The sequence below is a fragment of the Mesocricetus auratus genome, unplaced genomic scaffold (genome assembly GCF_017639785.1).
Source record: "Mesocricetus auratus isolate SY011 unplaced genomic scaffold, BCM_Maur_2.0 Super-Scaffold_100030, whole genome shotgun sequence".
Classification (NCBI taxonomy): Eukaryota; Metazoa; Chordata; class Mammalia; order Rodentia; family Cricetidae; genus Mesocricetus; species Mesocricetus auratus.
The window spans coordinates 14,267,957-14,287,576 of record NW_024429211.1 but is presented as its reverse complement, the minus strand read 5'-3'; the positions used below and the strand labels follow the sequence as shown (position 1 = coordinate 14,287,576).

The window sequence follows — 19,620 nt, the reverse complement described above, 5'->3', positions numbered from 1 at the left end:
CTGAGTGCCGATTGCTGCCTCCACTCAACCGGGCGTTGGTGGCGCATGCCTTTAATCCCAGCACTCGGGAAGCAGAGGCAGAAGGATCTCTGTGAGTTCGAAGCCAGCCTGGTCTACAGAGGGAGTTCCAGGACAGGCTCCAAAGCAATACAGAGAAACCCTTTCTAGAAAGAACAAAGCAACAACAACAACAAAACAGTATAACACTCTTATGTTGTTTACTTTATGGGCAAAAAGTACCACTGCACATACAGACAGCACTCACAATGGGAGCTGTAAGCTGGGATCTGGAACCCTGCCGTTCCCTCCTACTTTCCCCTCTCACCGTTTTCCCTTCCTCCCTTCTCCCCTCTCCTCAGCCCTCCACTCTCCTCCTCTTCCCTCCCCTCCACTTCCCTTCCTTCTCCTACCCTTTGCCCCGCCCTTCCCTTTCTGCCAGCCTATAAGTATCCATAGGTATTTATCTCTATATGTATCCATGCTTCCAGTGACCATGCCTCTGCTTCGGGCCCCGGTACCCAGTGTCCTTATTTATGAAAAGGAAATACAATATTTCCCCCAAGCTATGCCTCAAGTGGCCATAGCTCTGCAGGACATGTTAGCTACGGGGAACGTAACAAGAAGAGTCTCTTTTCCTGAAACACTAGGGGTTTACGGCTGAGATATAAGGCACCTGGGATGGTAGTCAGGTTCCTGTCTAGCGTGAAGCACCAGTGCCCAGGCCTCTCCCAGTCCTTATCCCTGGGTCAGGGCGTCTTTTCAGTCCCTGCAGTGCCAGTGGCTGCTACCTTTCCATCTCTCTTCTCTCTTCCATCCCGTTTGGCTTTGCCTCCTCAAGCCCCTCTGTGAAATCAGGGGGAGCTTGGAGGAGAGAGACCGCCCTCCCCCATCAGGTTGCATTCTCGGTCATCTTTTGTCTTCAGAACGGCTCATAAGGAGGTCAATATAGCCAGTGTTGGGTTACAATGGAATGGTCACCTTGGGGGACAGTATCAAAGGACATCCTAAGGCGAGCCAGTTGCTCAGGCAGACCCCATCCCTGCTGGCCAGGGAGCATCAGTGAGGGCATTACCATGGGGTCTCTCATGTTTGTGTCTGTCCTCCTGTTTTCTGTCCAATGCTTCTTGCTTGCGTTGCACCAAAGCCTTCCAGAGGGCCCGGGGCAGCATCCATTTCCCTTACATTATTTAATACATCTTACACACTCAAACAGTTGATCAAGAAGAATTTGTTGAGTGGGGTTGCTCTTCCCTGGGGGATGGCGCCCACCTTCCAGTCACATAAATAATAAAATGCCCATCTCATGGCATCGTGGCAGAACAGAAGGTTGAACTTCACGATCAAGACAGAAAACTGGGTTTACATGGCCTTGGCCATGTCAATTCATTCTAAGTCTGTTTTCTCACCTACAGCACCAACAACGTCCTTTGAAATTCCCTTCCTTGGAATCCCCATTATAGGTCCTGACACTCAATGGCTCCATGTGTTTTTTTGTGGGTGTGTGTGTGTGTGTGTGTGTGTGTGTGTGTGTGTGTGTGTGTGTGTGTGTGTGTGTGGTGCCTGAAAGTCAGTCTGGGCTTCTCTGTGAGCCTGTCACCTCAGGACATTCTCATGACCATTTCCCAGGCATGGAAAAGCTGGGACTAGACCCTTGAGTCTTCCTTATGAGAACCCAGAAGCTGAGAATGGCTGAGGGTCTTGCAATGATATTATTTAACTAAGAAGAGAACTAAGGTTGAGATTTTGAGCCTGGGCTTTCCTACCAGGCACAGCCTTCAGCACATTGGTGGCTTTCCTGTTCCAGGGTTTGGCCAAGCTGCAACCACCGTCAGTACAAACACCAGGCAGCAAACATCAGGACTAACTCAGCACTGGTCTCTCTAAGCAAGGAGCCTTCCTAGAAGGTGTCCCAGACCACCCACAATCCTTGGAGAGCTCTGAAGGGCAATCTTCTGTGTGCCACTAAGAAAAGCCAGAATCAGACAGATGTCTAGGATCAATTAGAGAAGGTGAGGAGAGAAGGGGGGAGGAAACTGAGAAAGCATACTGCACATCAACAAGGAGAGCCTCAGATACACAGGGTAGGGTGCAGGCAGACCCAAAGCTGGAATGGCTGATGGAGGGTGTGTGTGTATGTGTCTGTGTGTGTCTGTGTCTCTGTATCTCTGTGTGTGTATGTCTCTGTGTCTCTGTGTGTCTCTCTGTGTGTGTCTGTGTGTCTGTGTCTCTCTCTGTGTATGTATCTGTGTTTGTCTCTGTGTGTGTGTCTGTGTGTGTGTCTGTGTGTGTATACCTCTGTGTCTGTGTGTGTGTGTGCGTCTCTCTCTGTGTGTATGTGTCTGTGTATGTCTATGTGTGTGTGTGTCTCTCTCTGTGTGTGTATGTCTCTGTGTGTGTGTCTGTGTGTGTGTGTATGCCTATGTGTCTGTGTGTGTGTCTGTCTGTCTGTCTCTCTGTGTGTATGTGTCTGTGTATGTCTGTGTGTGTCTGTGTGTGTGTCTGTGTGTGTATGCCTCTGTGTCTGTGTGTGTGTGTGTCTGTGTCTGTCTGTCTCTCTGTGTGTATGTGTCTGTGTATGTCTGTGTGTGTCTGTGTGTGTGCCTATGTACACACACACACCTTGGTATGCAGGGATAGGTCTGAGGACCACCTCAAGTGTCAGACCTCACCTTCCACCTTGTTGTTTTTGCTGCTGTGTGGTATACACCTGGCTGGTTGGCCGACGAACCTTCTGGGGACTCTCCTGTCTCCACCTTCCATGGGAGCCCTGAGATTGCAATGCACGCTACCATCCCTAGCTTTACCTGGGTCGGCGAATCCTGACTGAGTTCTTACCTTTGTGCAGTGATCTCTTCACCCACGGAGCCATCTCCTCAGCCCTAGTGGGGAGTTTCCATGTGAGTGACAGTAGGGAGAAGAGCCAGTCGGGGACAATGTCAAAATGCAGAGCATTCCAGCCAGAGTTTGATCAGGAAAACCATGAGAGCCTAGCAGAAGAAAGCAGAGACAAAGGAAGAGGGTACCCAATCTCAGTGGCCAGTGCATCAAATATTACAGTCAGTGGACGCCCTCTGAGTGGTTGCACTTGAAGTAGCATGCAAAGTGAAGTGCAAGCAGGCTCTTCCCAATCAAGCCTTGACCAATCAAGACAAAGGGCCTTGATTTTGCCCTGGTCCCTAACTCCTATGATGGTGTGTGCACGGACACGTCTGTGTGTACATGCTTCTCCTAAGCTCTGCACTCCTGCAGCCTCCAGAGACATTACCAGCTCTGCTCCCCTGTCTCACGACTAGTCCCCTTTTCTTGTCAGGTCATAAATTCTGAGGCAAATACAATGTCTTCTTTAGAAACACGGCCTTCCTATAATGAGGTAATTTAAAAAGAGGTGGATTTTCACTCACAGAACAGTTACTCAGCATGCTTCTAGGTTGCCAAGATCTCAGCTCTCAGAGCTGGGGTGGACGTTTACGCCAGGTCACCCAGGCTGCTTGGCTGGGGCTGAGTCTGGACAGTGAGCCACAGTTTATTTGATAGCCCAGTCACTGTGTAGGGCATTATTACCCAAACTGAAAGAAGGTTAGAGCAACTTCTGAGACAGAGATGTTAGGAGGCTACAACTCTGATGGGAAGTCGATAATGGAAGTCTAGAACCTCTGACAGAGCCTCTGCTGGGGAACTCTCTTTGATATCAGTAGCGAGGCCTTCCCACTCTTCAGGCTCCAGCCATGAACGACCTTTGGAAGATTGCCTCTGCTAGTTTAAGGGATATGAGACTGCTGGGCAATAATGTTGATGAAAAGCAGTCTGTTCCCAATAGACATGGGTAGCTTTTGAGCACTACAGGCCAAAAGCTGTGTTATGTGCCTTATGTGTGTTCTTTCAAACAGTTTGGCCTTCACCACTCAGGAGTAACAGCTCTATGCTGGGAACTGTGGCACAGCTTACATTGTCCACCCAAGGATTGACTCACTGACTGGTATGGCTGGAGTCTGGACCTGTGCTCCTACCTGCTCTGTTGAAATGCCTGTGTGCTGGTCTCCTATAAAGGGAAGGTTGTGGCCAGAGCAAAGACTGGCAAACTATGACTGACTCACTGTTACTTTAAATAAAGCTTTATTGGAAGGCAGGCAATTTATATAACATGCATGGCAACAAGAGAATCTGTCCCTCAACAGAACAAGGTGGCCTGTCCCATGTGGCGGTGGGTGTCTGTAATCTCAGCCTTCGGGAGGCTAGGACAGGAGAATGAGGAGTTTGTGTCCAACCTGAGCAAGACTGTGTCTCAAAAGGAACAAGGCAAGCTTGCTGATCCAAGGAAACGCAAGGTGAAATGAGTAAGCCAGCTTCTTCCCTGTGTGACTTGTCAGAGGCCTTAAGTCACCAACATAAAGTGTCAAGGAGGAGACAATGTAGGCCACCTTCTGACCTATTAAACAAGGGCTTCTTCAAGACAAGTGGGACATTGCAAGGAGAAAAACTTAGAGAGGAAGGTGACGGACCGAAGGATGTAAAGCTTTGGTGTGGCTGACAAGGACCAGATAGGGACCCCCTTGAGCTTTGCCAGGGAGTGTGCCTGTGCTGTCTCCAGCCAGTGCACTTGGGGCAGCCTCCACGGCCCTGGCTTTCTTTCTTCAGCCGCCTGTTTACAATGACATTCGACAACCCAGTCCTTATTGCTGTGTGTTTCTCAGGTCTGAGAAGAGAAGGGAAAATCATGATAGTAATAATGAGTGTCAGTCTTCATCAGCGTCACCCGACGTTGTGAGAATTGCATTCCCACCTTTCACGGAGGCGGACATTAAACAAGGGGCTTTATCTCTTCCTGCAGAACTGATTTGCTGTAATTCCTTCCTTTGGCCCTTGTCATGTAAATCATGCCATTTCTCCCCTACTGGCTGCAGGAGCTCAGATTAGAAGAGAAAATCCAGCCGCCCAGACCTGCAGCTGCTCTGTGCTTTCTGTCTGTCTGTCTGTCTGTCTGTCTTTCCTCTCTGGATCTCCTCCTTGGGCTGCCCACTATGCAGCTGTGCCTTATGCAGGTGGATTAGGGATGAGAAAGGGCTGAGCAGATGGCCTTCGTGGGACCTCAGCCATCGGACCTGCAGCAGCTGCGGCCTGCACAGATGACTATTGAGAGACTTGCAGGGAACAAATCAGATCACCACCACCCTGGCACACCCCTACAATGCCCTGGGGGAATTTCTGGCCCTTGGCATCTGCACTTGAAGAAAGGAACAGAGGTAGCCATGGGCTGCTACAAAAGCCAAGAACCAGGGGACTCCCTGGACCTGTAGAGGAGAGGGCTTCTGAGTTGTGGGTTGAAGACCAGTCCAAAAGCTCTTCAGGAAGGAGCAAATTCTTGGGAGAGCCATCTGTGACACATAACTGTTGCTCAGTGACACCAGGTATGGCCATGATATTACTGCTCTGTAAAAACCCCCAAATGGCACAATCACCATATAACTGTCTCCTACCAAATATGTGAGCAGGGCTAAGGCATTCTGGAAACAGAAAACTGGAATCCAGTACGAACCAGAACTGGGTAGATTATCTCATCTAGCAGAATCTCTTTCTTCCCACCTATGAGATGGGGTTAGAGCCACATGAGGGCGGTAAACGTGAGGACTGAATGCTGAAACCCAAGTGAGATCTCTGGAACAGACCCAGAACATGGTAAGTCGTCAGTTGCATGTGGCTTTAATATGTTACCCTCCACAAAGTCCCTGGAAAATGCGTAGGAGGTCTGACTTGAGCAGGAAATCCTTGGTTTCCATGGGACTAGATACTGACTGTGTATATTTGTGATTTAAAATGTATATCCATCTATAGAAAGTCTGCTCCATGTAAGTACTATGCCCAGAATGATACATTTGTTATAATCAAATTACATTTTTTCCAATAATCTGGGAAGACAAGCTTCACTGTTCTTCCCGTTTCACAGAGAGAAAACTGAAGCCCAGCTCCATGGAGCTTGGGAAACACAGTTCATGGCTCCGGGGTCAACTCCAAGATCAAGATCCCCCTAGGCCCCACCTGTGTTCAGCTGCCAGTCCTGTTCTAAACTGATAACAGCTAGTGAAGCATCCCCCAGTGCTGAGGCCTCACCAGAAACCTCAACTATCTGGACCATAATGAGCATCTTTGGAATGCCAGATTGCTGTTGCCCATGGATAGGGAAGCTGCAGTTTTTCTGCAGAGGAGCCACAGCCAAGACAATGCTTGGGGAGACGTGGAAGTGGCGGCAGCTTGTTGATGGTGATGGATGGGAAGCCGAGCCTCTGGGCAGTTACTGCGAGCCACCCTGTCAACACAGCCTTGCCCTCCCCCCCCCCCCCGAAGTCTTTGCGAGTCAGGGATGTGAGAACGGACTGAGCTAGGTCTCCAGAGGGCAAGAGGTCAATCTGATTTGGCCAAGTGAGCAGTGATGGAGAGGTCCACCAGAGTGATGCTGGCACACCTTAGTACTGTTTCAGGGGATGAACAGGTATGAGATATGCTGCCAAGCCAGCCCTTACCACCACCCCTGCTATAGTAAGCTGGAGAGATCAGGGTTGGCAGGCCTGTGTGTGTGTGTGTGTGTGTGTGTGTGTGTGTGTGTGTGCGTGCGTGTGCGTGCGTGCGCGTGCGCGCGCGTGCGCACATGCATGCATGTATGCGTGTGCACACGCGCATTTTACATGTGCATGGAAATGGATGCTGAGCCACCATGAAAGAGGGAGGCTGAGGAAGCTAGCATCTCTCTGCTCATTGCCCGGCCACCCTCTCCTACTCTAAATCAAGCATCAGCTGTTAGTTTTACACCAAGCTTGCCAGACATTACGCAAAGTCCATAAGCCAGCTCTTGATCACTGGAAGTCCCTGTGCAAGGGCACAAGAAAGAGGGTGCCAGGGGTGCGTTTAGTCGTCAGAGGCACATGAGGGTGCCTCTGGCACATGAGGGTGGGGTTCAGCCAGAGCGCACGCCAAGGCTGCTCAGCCTCCAAGACTCGATTTTCATTCCGTAGAGCCTGTCTGAGTCAAGCCCTCTAGAGTGTCACGGGTCCCTGTGGGCTGCGTGCCAGACCCCTCGCTGCACGCAGTTCAACCTACTCTCCTTTCTGGGGTGGTCTCTGTAAACTTGACCATGAGCCACTTCACCGGGGAAAGCTGTTTTCGTCTGTGTTTGTTCTCCTTGTCTCGTTGAGATCACTAATCTAAATTGGGGTTCGCTCAAGACATCCCCACTTGTGCTCGGGTATGTCACTTCGTCTTTATGTGTCTCAGATCACCCACCTGTAAAGCAGAAACAGGTAACAACCACCTTCGCAGTTGCTGGAAAATACGTTTTTGGCCTATCCCAGTGAGTACCCAACCCAAAGCATAGACAGGAGCCTCAACTCTGGGCTCACTGTATGCCTGCTGTTCATCACTGAGCGAGTTCCTGCACCTCTCTGCTCTGTGCTTCTTCCTGCCTCTGTACAAAGACGGTGCTATGAGGACTAAGTAAGTTAACTTCTGTGATGTATGAAGTAGCCCTGGCTCTGCATCCAGTGAGTGCTGCATAAATACTACATGCAGTATCCATATACAGGAAGCGTTCAGTGTGGCGACTCTCTCTCCCTCCAGGCGAGCTTCTGTCTCCCCACAGAGACTGAAGGCGGCAGAATGTGGTGGAGAAAGTGGCCTCCTCCCCTGGCACATGGGTGCCTCCCTGGGGTATTCTGATAAACTTCTTTTTCTCCTCCTTCCTTTTCCTTTCATCGGGGTGTGTGTGTGGTTGTTGTTTTTTCGAGATAGGGTTTCTCTGTGTAACAGCCCTGGCCTGGCCTATAACTCACGTTGTAGACCTGGCTGGCCTTGAACTCACAGAGAGCTGCCTGTTTCTGCCTCCTGAGTGCTGAGATTAAAGGTGTGTGCTACCCACCCCGCCACCAAGCTCTGATGAGTTTTTTAACTCATTAATTTTTCACAAACCCCTAGCTCCCCAAGAAAGTTTCCTGCTTTGATAGTTTGTCTTTCCTTTCCCATGGTTAGAAAAGCTTCCCCCTTGACCCAAGGTTCACACAGAGCTGAACTTTCTCAGACCAAAAGGTGAGCGAGCCTGTTAGCCAACCTTGCGACCTGATTCCCTTTCAGAATATCTCCGCTAGTTGCACTGTGTTCTGGCCAAAGCATCACTTGGGGGAAAGGTCTTCCAAGGACACCTTCTGCTCGGTGAGATGCTGAACCCAGAGGTCTTGGAGTCTGAGCACTGAGCAGCACCCAGGCGGGGGTCAGCAGACCTGCAAGGAAAGGAGACTAGAATCACATGTTCTAAGCACCTACCAGAGGCCACGGAATCCCTACGTCATACTTCCCAACTGAGCTCACACACTACCTGGTGACTCCAGGCTCCCTCAGCCATACATGCATCCATTTGTCTGGTACAGGACATCGGGGCCCCACTCATTGTCCTGTTCACTGTCCTCACTCGTGTGGTTAAATCCCTTCTCCCCACCTCCGTTTCTGCACTGTCAGACAAGGGCATTGTCTCTAGAAGTGGGAGCTCACAAGCCTTAGGGAAATGCAAGCCTTTGGTTTGAACCCTGCCCTTTGGCTTGCCACCCTAAGCAATTTCTCCATCTTGCGGTCTTTTTCTATAAAGAGAGGATCATTGGGCCAAGTCAAGAAAAGTACAGTTAGATCTAGATGAGAGACTACAAACGTGGGCAGCAGACATGATAACTGTGTGCTTCTTGCCCCCCTACCCCCCGCCTGGTGTGCAAACGAAACATCAGGGATTTCTTCATTTGTTCAGCTAATTCATCCTCACGTTTATCCCCCTCTCCTCTTCCTACCCGGGCATCGCCTCACTCAGATGCTGCTGGAGCAATCTACAGTCTTTGCCCACAGCAAGATCAGAATCTGGGTCCGGCAAGTGCACACCAGACCGCCGGAGGTTTCATCCCGTAGGTGACAGCTGTGTTTTAGTAAAACAGCTTCCCTGAGGTTTGCCGTCCCTCGCAGCGAGGTGCCACCGCTAAACCATTAGCTTAGCCTCTCGTCATGCTCAAGTATGATTTGTTGAACTAAATCCACAGTCAACATCCATCTGTGGCTCGCTCCTTCCACGCGGGCCACACAGCCAGCTACCCAGCTCTTGTCTCCTCTGGATCGCTTCACTTCTTAAGGAGCAGAGCCGGCACCCCTGGCAGCCTCGGCTGCGGCGGCATCTGGGGAGGGTGCTGTACGCAGGAGCGCTAACCTCATGTAATTGACCAGAAGAGTGAGCAGCTAATGGCATGGAACCTCTGTGAAGGTAAGTAAAAGGCCGGGGACCCGCGGCTGAAGCGAAGCAGAGGCTGCAGTAATGAAGACGAAGGGCATGGGAGGCGGGAGGCTGCTGTTGCCAGCATCGTTTAAAGGAGCTACCTCGTGTCGTCAACCGCGATGACCTCACGCCAGGGCAGAGGTCAGAGGGCATGAGGTTTTGGTGTGTGTGATGGATGCTGCCACAGAGGTTCCATGCATCGTTTCTAAGATGGGAACTCTGCCTGGCACATAGGAGGCATGCAAACACCAGATAGATCAGAGAACAAATGCAGTCTGGTGCCCTGGGATACACAGGGTTCTGCTGGGAGCTAGATGGAGACTGGCATCTTGAGGCCAGACGTGCACACAGCTGAGTCCTGCTGGGCCTTAGCTTTGCCATACGTTAGACAGGGCTATGCATTATGCTCACTACTGGGCAGAGGATCACTGTGTGCAGACATGCCCTGTGCAACCTGCCAGTGTCTCCTTAGTACCCGACCGAACTCTGGCCCATTGGAGGAGAGCAGCCCATAAGCAAGCACTGTAAGCACTCATTGCAGACAGCCTGTTAGAGGCAGTTCCTGTAAGGGGGATGGTTCGCTCCATGTGTCCTGGGTGAGATCCAGGTATTCAGTAGGTGCTTAACCAAAGGTCCAGTGAAGATGCTCTGGTTTCTCATGCTTTGCCTTTCTATACTAGATTATCTGCCTCTATAACCATATTCTATACATACACACACACACACACAGGTAACACCTGTTCTCACAAATACCCTCTCATGCACATTTGTGTGCACACAAGCATGCACCCACATTCTCACACACTCATTCTCCCCATCAGTGCCTTTAGCCACTGCTTCCCATTTACCTCCACTGAAGGGTCACTTGGTCCTAAGCCTGCCCAAGTGACATGTTTTAGCCAGTGGTGTCTTAGGAGATGCGGTTCACACTAGGGACTTAGAAAGGATTGTATACATTCCTACTCATCTGACTGCTGCTGCTGCCCACGGCCACAGGAAAATGCCAAGCTGCTGTGGGGGACAGGGAGAGGTCACCTGCCTGTCATCTTCCCACTGGTCATGCGTGAGCAGAGCCCCTGCAAGCTGCACCCAGCCAAGCCTATCCTAATTGCATACTTACAAAAGAAATACCTGTTGCTTCCAGCTGCAGGCTTCAGGGCAGCTTGTTGGTGGGATTATTATGACAAGGCACTGCTGAGATCATCAGCTGCGATTACTGTCTGGGATGAAGCTTGAAATGAGGCCTGAGAAGTGACGAGGCATCATTTCTGCTTTTCTTCTTCCTTTTGATCATATAAGGTACATGTGAGGGGTGAGTGTGTGTGTGAGTGTGTGTGTGTGAGTGTGTGAGTGTGTGTGTGTGTGTATTGAGATGAAGTAGGCATTAAATGATAATTAAATGATGGTTAGGCATCATGCCCTGGGGCTGGAGAGATAGCTCAGCTGATAAAGTGGTCGCTACACAAGCATGATCCCAGCACCCACGTCAAAAGCCAGGAGCATGTGCCACACACCCGTCTTCCTAATGCCGAGGATACAGGGACAGGCAGAGTTCTGGGGCTCTCTGACAAGCTAGTTTTACTGAACCAGTGATCTCGAAGTTCAGTAAGAAACTCCTGTCTCAAAATACAAGATGGCGTGGGATGGAGGACACTTACTGTCTGCCTCTGGCCTCCACATGCACACATGTGCACCCCACATGTATACACATGGAATTGTGATTGTGACCTGGAAAGTCCTGGTCGCCCATGCTGGGCTGTGTCTCTTGTCTACAAATTCCCATGTCTAAAGTATCTTATTACACAGATGAAAAGCTTCCTTCTTCCTTCTTCAAAGCCAACAAAGTTGAGTCTCACTGGACATACATCTCTGGTCACAGCTCTCTGCTGGCTGCAGTCTGCAAACTGTGTGAGTGTATGTGTAATTGTGCATGTGTGTGTGTGTATGTGTGTATGTATGTGCATGTATGTGTGTGTATTATGTATATATGTGTGTATATACATATATGTATGGGCCTGTGTGCATGTGTGTGAGTATGTATGTATGTATGTATGTGAATATGTGGTGTGTATGTGAGGGGCACATATGCGCATGTCTTCTTGAGTGTTGCACATGTATGTTTCATCATGTGCTTGGAGACCTGGGACCAACCTTGTGTGTGGTTCCTCACGAGCCCTGGCTTTGTTCCTTTTTGTGGCTGGCCTGTAACTTACCATGTAGGCTAGACTGGCTAGTCAGTGAGCCCCAGAGATCTGCTTGTGCTGATCACCCTACCACTGGGAATACAAGTGTACCTCGCCATTGCCATGCCCAGCATTTTTATATGTGGGTTCTGGAGATCAAATTCAGGTCTTCATATTTGTATGGCAAAGCTCTTTATTGACTGAGCCATCTCCCTGACCCTGAAATCAGCAATGTTTCTTTACTTCCCAAGCATCATACCATTAGATCTGGCTCACTGGGATAATCCAGTATGTCGTATCTGTCTCAAGGTCGTTAATCTTAATTGCATTTGAAAAGTCTCTTCTGCATGGCCACAGTTCCATTGGATGGGGCGAGACATCTTCATGAGAACACAATTTTGCCCCAAAGGGTCATGCACATTTCCAATAAATTCTCTAGTGGGGGATACAGGAGACTACTCCCCTCTCTTCTTAGGATTTCCCTGCCTCCATCCACCCCAGTGAAGCACACTTCATTGTGTGTAAAATCTGTGTTTAGCTCAGCAGAAAGGAGTTCTCCACACTCCCTAAGCGCATCTTGTGGCAGAGCTGTATTTGAATATGTTGAAACTAAGACGTTTTAGACTCCTATGAAATCAAGTCCTTGTTAGCTGCAGACAAGTTCCTGATTAAAACGGTCCAGAGGGTGTGTCCCCAGCACACACTGCTTACTCATCTCTCTTGGTGGAGAGCACAGATCCTGGAGGAGAAATGGATTTATTTTATGGTGGATTCGCAGTCACAGAAATTGCTTCATGCAAATGAAGCTAGGCAGTGTGACTTCATGAATAAGAAATGAGCTGACGCCTCTTCTCCCCACAGGCAATGTCACACACTGGGAAATTAATTGTGGCATGCTTTGGGTGGCCCTGGCTGCTCTGTGTAGGGATTCAGTAGACAAAAATTATTCTTTCCTTCACCAAATTGGATAGGAGGCATTTATGTCCTTTTTAGCTTTACTGTGTGCTGTAAGTGACCCGTGGGTGGCTCTCCATCTTCCTAGGAGCTTCTGGGACCTTTTCAGACTTAAGAGTTCACGGCAGAAGCCATGTGTAACACTGAGCCTCACATTAAAACCAGGATCTCAGGATTCAGGATCCCTGTATTTCTCTTCTCTAACTATATTCTTACTAAGTTTCCCTACTTATAAGTTAGATGCTATTGTAGCGCCTACTTTGTTGGGTTGTTATGAGGGTTGAATGTGGCCATGAAGCACTTAGAATAGAGTCCAAGAGCTCTTCTGACCTCAGACTACTACTGGAAAGGCTAGATCCTGTCACTGTAGTTAAAATTAAAGCTGATAGGGCTGGAAAGCTAGCTCAGCTGATAGAGTATCTGTCTAGCATGCACAAAGCCCTGGGCTCCATCCTCAACACTGTATAAACTGTGTATGGTGATGTATGTCTGTAATCCCAATACTCATGGATAGAGGCAGGAGGATCAGGAATTTAAGGTTATCCTTAGCTACATAATGAATGAATTCAAGGCATCCTGGGCTACAAGAAACCCCAGCCCACACCCGGATATAATTATGATTAATGGCTCTCTTAGCTGATGATTACACGTTTTCATAGTATTGATAAAAAAGACTAAAATTAAGTCTTGTGTTCCAGACACATGGCTCAGCTGTCTGGACAAGTTATTTCCCTTGTTTTAATGATTCCCTTGTCTGTTACAAATGGTAACAATTGCTTAATAGAAATTTTATTATATAAGAAGGAGGCACACCCCCAAAGACATTATAGCTTAACATAATCACCATTTGGGACTTGAAAGATGGCTTAGTAATGTCTACTGCTCTTGCAGAGGACCTGGGTTCCATTCTCAGTACCCACACTGAGCAGTTTACAACTGAAACTCCAGCTCTAGGGGACCTGACGCCCTCTTCAGGCTTATGTGGTCACCTGCACTCCTGCGCACATACACATGACACACACACACACACACATCCACCATTTTATTTTTATTTATTTATTTTTGGTTTTTCTCTGCATAACAGAACTCACTTTACAGATCAGTCTGGCCTTGAACTCCATCTTACTATGTTTTATTATAACTCTCAGTCATGTGTGTCAGGATCCCAAGCTCAAGCAAGGCTCAGCAGAATGAATCATAGGTATTGGCTAAGGTCAGGCATGGAATTCAACTGGTGGTGAGCTACCGGCTTATTCACATGTGAGTTTCCTTGGCTCCCAATGATTGCATGTAGGAACTGTCAAGGCTTTAGTCCTGTTATGTAATAGAAACATTGAGCCTATCTGCCAAGGGCTCCAAGTTGTAGCAATAAACCAAACGCTCCTTCAAGACAGCTATGGAGAGATGGGAATCCCTGCTCTTGTGGAGACGCTAGCTTCCCATGCAAGCACATTCCCAGCCCAGAGGAAGGGTCCAAAGTGGAAGGCTGATCTATGACATCTGTGTGTTAGCCTTGAGGGACAGGTGTTCTTGACGTTTTGATTTCGGCGGCAGACGTTTCAGGTCTTGTTTTCTCCTCCCTCGGGCTGGGAGGGAAGAGTGAGTAACGGTGCTCTGTAATCAACCAGGCAAGCTCGGTGTGGAGCTGAGGTCAAGCCCGTCTTTACAGTAATCCCTCCCTCATGAAAGAAGGGGAAAGTGAATCAGCCTTTTAGCAGCTTCAGTGTGGAGTGGACTCAGCACGGTCTCATTAAATCCCCATGGCTGCCTTGAGAGTTGCATTATTTCTCCAATTTCTTAAATAGGAACCTGAGCTTTGAGAGGGCTAAACTGCTTGCCCCGGTCTTTAGATCGAACATAGCAAAATTCAAGGTTCATATCCAAGTCTGTCCAGTGTCAAAACTCAGCCTCTGGCTGGTCCCCATCCTAGCTCCCTGGTGGGCATCCACTAGGCTAGCTGGGCCTTCTTTGGTTATAGTTGACTAAAGCATGTTAGAACAGACTAGCAACCGGGACATTCTGTGGAAGGATACTGGGTTAGCACGTACAGGAACCAAACCTCAGCTAGGAGGAACAGACCCTGAGCCTGGGGACACCATGTTGCTTTCACAGTGTGAAAGCTCTTCAGTTTTGGGTCCTCAGGCTCCCCTCTATGTGGTGATTGGGCCTTTTTTCATGTTGAAGATAACTCTATCCACTTAACAGAAATCATGGCATTGCCCACTCCCAAGATTTCTTACTTAGCCATGCATAAATTGGGGCAAGGGAACAAGGAAGCTGGATGTCACAGAGTGTGCTGGGCATGAGTCAAATACAGCAACTGTCAGGGATGTTGAGCAGAGGGTTGGGAGCCAGATCCTTTAAAGAGGTTCCTTGGATTTGTATCTGATGTACTGTGTGACCTGAGACAAGTTACTGAATTTCCCCGAGCCTTGCTGTTTCCAGCTGCGAAACAGGACTGACTGTACCTGCCCATCATCTCCCATATTTGAAACAACATCAGTTCCAGCAGAGTACAGAGTCTGGCGCCTAGCAACCACTTATTACAGAGCAGCCACTGCCTACAGGGAGAGCCCACACTTGATTCTGGTGACATTGGCATGACTACATTCCTTAGGGGATATCCTAGTAACTTTCCTCTTGGCTAACACCTGACAAAAGGAGTTTGAGGAAGAGAGAGTTAAATAAACTCAGGGTATAAGAGGGCATGCAGCCCACCATGGCAGGGAGGCACAGTGGCAGACACATGATGGCTGGTCACACCGTATCAGGTGCAAGATGGCTGGTCACACCATATCAGGCGCCATCAGGCGCCATCAGGCAAGAAGTTGGACTGGGCTGTAGATCCCCAAGTCCCTTCACCACACTTCCTCCAGCAAGCCTTCACCCCCTAGAGGTTCTACAGTCTTCCAAAGCAGTGCCACCAGCTGGAGAGCAAGTACTGAAACGTGTGTGCCCGTGGGAGCCCATGACTGGGAAAGGGCATTGAGCGTTGACAACGTGGAGCTCTTGACCTGGAATATTGGGCGACTTGGCAGAGCTCAGAGGGAGAGGGAAAAGCGATGTGGCCTGGAAAGCAGAGGTGTACCTCCACAGCCCTCTTCTCACCCAGGACTGGCCGTGAGTTGGGGGGCTCACCTCAAGGCAGACATGCAGAGTCCCTTGTTCAAACGTCATTAACAATGTCAAGATGGCTCCAGTAAGAAGTAAAGCCAGCCTTTCATAGTGCAAGGCCTTCGTGCTCATTGGTACAGGTCATGTGACTGCCAGGCCTGCCAGGCTCCTCTCTGGCACCTTGACAGAGAGAAGTAGATGGGGCCAGTGTGGGATATTCTCTCTGGCATGCTCTCTCCCTCCCTGGGCCAGCTTACTGAGTTCTTTGACACATCCAACAAGGAACAGGGATTTTTGAATCCCAGCAGCTCGTCATCAGGAAGTCTATGGGTGTATAATATTGCAGTCAAGTGTACCTATCGAGCTTGTGTGTATATATAAATGTTTCCTGTTGACTGGAGTCTGTAGTTACTGGAGTGTTGCCATGGAGATTGGCAGGGCCAGCTGTTGTCTCATTTTCCCCCAAAGAATTGTATGCTAATGAAGGTTCCCTGGAGAGTTCTCCAGGGGCAAGAGCTACTGAAAAATCTGCGAACCAACCACGGGTAGTGGATGCCAAGCTCATGTTTGTCATTAATAACATGGTTTTAGGGGATTTTGCTGAGGAGTGGCTAATTGGGGATAGGAATATGGAGGTGGGCTGCTTCGAAAGAGAAAGATTGACTCCTCCCTCAGACACTAATAGCTGTGTTGTTATATTCCTGAGAGCCTGTTTCCTCATTTAGAAATTGAGGATTAGTACCTCCAATTCATGGGAACTTAGGCATGAAGTATGTGGAAGGCTTGGCTTGGCTTCTGGAGCAGACAGGTGGGTATGACAAGGTCATGATACTGCTAATATTAAAGATATGAGTGCCATTAAGCTTTTAGGCTTTATGTATGTATACACATGTATGTAGGACTCCCAGGGCCCTGCATACATGTGTGTTGGCTCATCTGGTCCTTAACCAACCCACCAGTGAGGAAACTGTTGTCCTCGTTATATAAACAAGACACAGAGAGTTCAAAAGAGTGGCCCGAGGTCACCCGGGCAAGAGATGGCAATGTCTGGATTTTGAATCAGGCAGTCTGTCTCTGGAGCTCTTAACTGTCATACCTGGAGCTCCTGGGAGGAAAATTAACCTGACACATAACCCAAGAGACACCATCTACTGGATTTCCCAATGGCTCCTGAAGCTCAATCCACAATGAAACGACCAGCAGACTCCCCTTTGACGGAGCTCTGGGGGCAAGCTGGAGAGGCAGGTGTTTTATTTAATAGGCAATACTGGTGGGGCTGTTCAAGGGTCAGAGGTCTCGTTAAAGCCCATCCCACTGACTCCTCGAGAGTTGCAACAACTCCTACCTTCATCTGATCAGTGGACTGGAATCGGGATCTCTATACATAGCTTGGGATCAGGGTCTGTATGTATAGCCTGGCTCATCTGCTACTCACTCCAGTGGTCCTTCCTCCCAGGGCTCTGGGGCCACTTACCTTGTCCTCCTGTGAACTAAACAACTGCAACACATAAGCACAAAAGCAACCCCTTGGACTTCTCATTAATCCTATCTATGGTTCCTCAAACATGGCAAGCCTCTTTCCTGGGTTGCACTCCCCACCCCTCACTTGGAGTCCCATGCATCACTGGCCAGATTCTCCATCCTTCTGTCTGGGTGTAACAGACCTAATTCAGGAATATCATCCTGAATGACTGCCTGCTATCAACTCATACAGACACCTGTCTGCAGGGCTATTTAACCAGTTGTGAACATAGTGAGTGGCTCAGATCAGTCTCTTTCCATCAATGTTTTGTTCGCTCCTGAGTCAGGAGAGGCCTCAATGGCCGGCTGAATTTGTTGAGTAAATGAGTAAGGACCGACACGGCCCCACCGTGTGCCCTGGCGAATACAGGCCCTCAGTGTTTGGTAGGGGGCTGTGGTCCCACTAAGTGTTCAGGAGCACATCAACAAAACAAAAGGATTGCCTGTTGTGGGAAGGTTGCGGGGAAAGAATAACTGAATAACTGGACAGCTGCTGTGTCTCAGGCCCAGGCTCTCACGAGACCTTCTCAACAAATGGCCGACTGCGCATTTGACAATGGAGAAAAGCAAGAGTCGGGGTAGATACAGGTGCAGGTCTGTTCCTTACCTTGGGTGTCCACGTCTGCCCTGTCAAATGGGAGTGGAGCAAGTGGAGAAGACACCCTTGAAGTCTCTTCCAACCTGGTCATCCTCTTCCTGAGATTTCGACCCCTCCTGCTCATGTGAGCATGCGCATGCCTGCCTGCGCATGCCCAGAATCCCCGGGACAGGACTGCATCACTAGCTGAGACTGCTGCTCGAGGGGCCCAGATAAGGTACCTGCCCTTGTGTACTACTGTAAAAGTCAAGGAGTTTGGGCTCAAACGTCCTGTCCCAGGCACCTGGGGGACGCTGCACCATCTTGCTTGGCCTCTGCGTCATTCCACAGAAAAGGTGGAGTTTGGGCTCAAACATCCTGTCCCAGGCACCTGGGAGACGCTGCACCATCTTGCTCAGTCTCTGCGTCGTTTCACAGAAAAGGTTAGGAAGGAGCTGGATGCAAATGCACCTTCCAGGTGGCTGAGCCGGGCTGTCTTCCCAGGGCTGGTTGGGATATTTATGCAACTCACTAACACTGATGCTTTTCCAAGGCGGAGGTGGGGGCTGGGGGGGGCAGGGAGCTGTGATAAATGATAACACAGTCAGCAGCAGCCACAGGCAATGGGAGATAATCGGCAGCCTCACCTCCCTTTGCTGGCTCTTTGTATTTCATCTGTGATTCCCCTGAAACCTCGGAATCACTGCTCCTAAAACTCAAAGGCAGAAATGGAATTTCAATCCAGGCACCAGGCAATGGGGTCACTGGCATTTGCTGGGGTTGCTTTAATCTTGCTGGAAACACGCAACAAGAAAGAAATGTGGTAAGCTAGGTCTTGCAGGCAGAGTCACCCTGGGGAATGGGTCCCTGGTCTTTCCTCATGGCAGGTCTTACCCTTCTCCCGAACATTTGCATTCTACAGGAGGAGCTATGGAATAATTTCACTGTTTCAAAAAATTTAATGTTTTTTTTGTGGGCATGCTGTTTTGCCAATGGAGCCCAGGGCCTCATGGGTATTATGCAAGCATCCTACCTCTGATTTGTGCTCCGGGTCTCAAGTCTTTAACTTCTGCAATTGCAATCTGTTGGAAGGAAGTGGAAAGCAGGAGGCTAGCTTGTAAGTCAGAAAAATAAGAGAATAGGAAACAGGCAAGGGAGAGAAGGCAAAAGGAAGATAGCCAGCCATGGTTGGTGACTGGGAAGGTTCCTGGAGAGCTGCTCAGGGGTGGCGCTGTGGTTGCGTGTTTCCCTTTGCCCTACTGTTCAGGTACGGGTGTCTCTATGGTTCCTTTCCTCCAGACACTGCTCAGGGATGCTACAGGTGTCTCTATGGTTCCTTTCCCCCAGACACTGCTCAGGGATGCTACGGGTGTCTCTGTGGTTCCGTTTCCCCCAGACACTGCTCAGGGATGGTACAGGTGTCTCTGTGGTTCCGTTTCCCCCAGACACTGCTCAGGGATGGTACGGGTGTCTCTGTGGTTCCGTTTCCCCCAGACACTGCTCAGGGATGGCAGGGGTGGTGCTATGGTTCCGTTTCCCCCAGACACTGCTCAGGGATGGTAGGTGTCTCTATGGTTCCGTTTCCCCCAGACACTGCTCAGGGATGCTACGGGTGTCTCTATGGTTCCGTTTCCCCCAGACACTGCTCAGGGATGGTAGGGTGTCTCTGTGGTTCCGTTTCCCCCAGACACTGCTCGGAGCATGAGCTTGTTACTTCTCAGCTGCACTCTGAACTTGACATCGTTTTATGCATATTTTAAACACGAGGAAACTGAGGCACAGGGAGGTGGTGGTGCCTGGCAGACACCAGTGCTCCTCACAGGGGCTTTGCGCCCCTCTCCAACAGCAGCTAATGGTATTTTTAAGGGTGCAGTGGCACACACACCTACAATTCCAACACTTGGGAAATGTGAGCAGGAAAATCAGAAGTTCAAGGTCATACTCAGTCACACATTGAATTTGAAGCCAGCCTAGAATCCACG

The 19,620-nt window shown here is 49.5% G+C and overlaps 1 long non-coding RNA gene across 1 annotated transcript; it reads right to left on the bottom strand.

Moving 5' to 3' along the window:
* Positions 1–4,096: 4,096 nt before the first annotated feature.
* On the bottom strand, positions 4,097–17,792 carry LOC110343415. Its single transcript, XR_002385679.2, has 3 exons — positions 17,669–17,792; positions 8,093–8,261; positions 4,097–4,693 (listed from the first exon to the last, which is right to left on the bottom strand). It is a non-coding gene; the product is annotated as an uncharacterized LOC110343415 (long non-coding RNA).
* Positions 17,793–19,620: the final 1,828 nt, after the last annotated feature.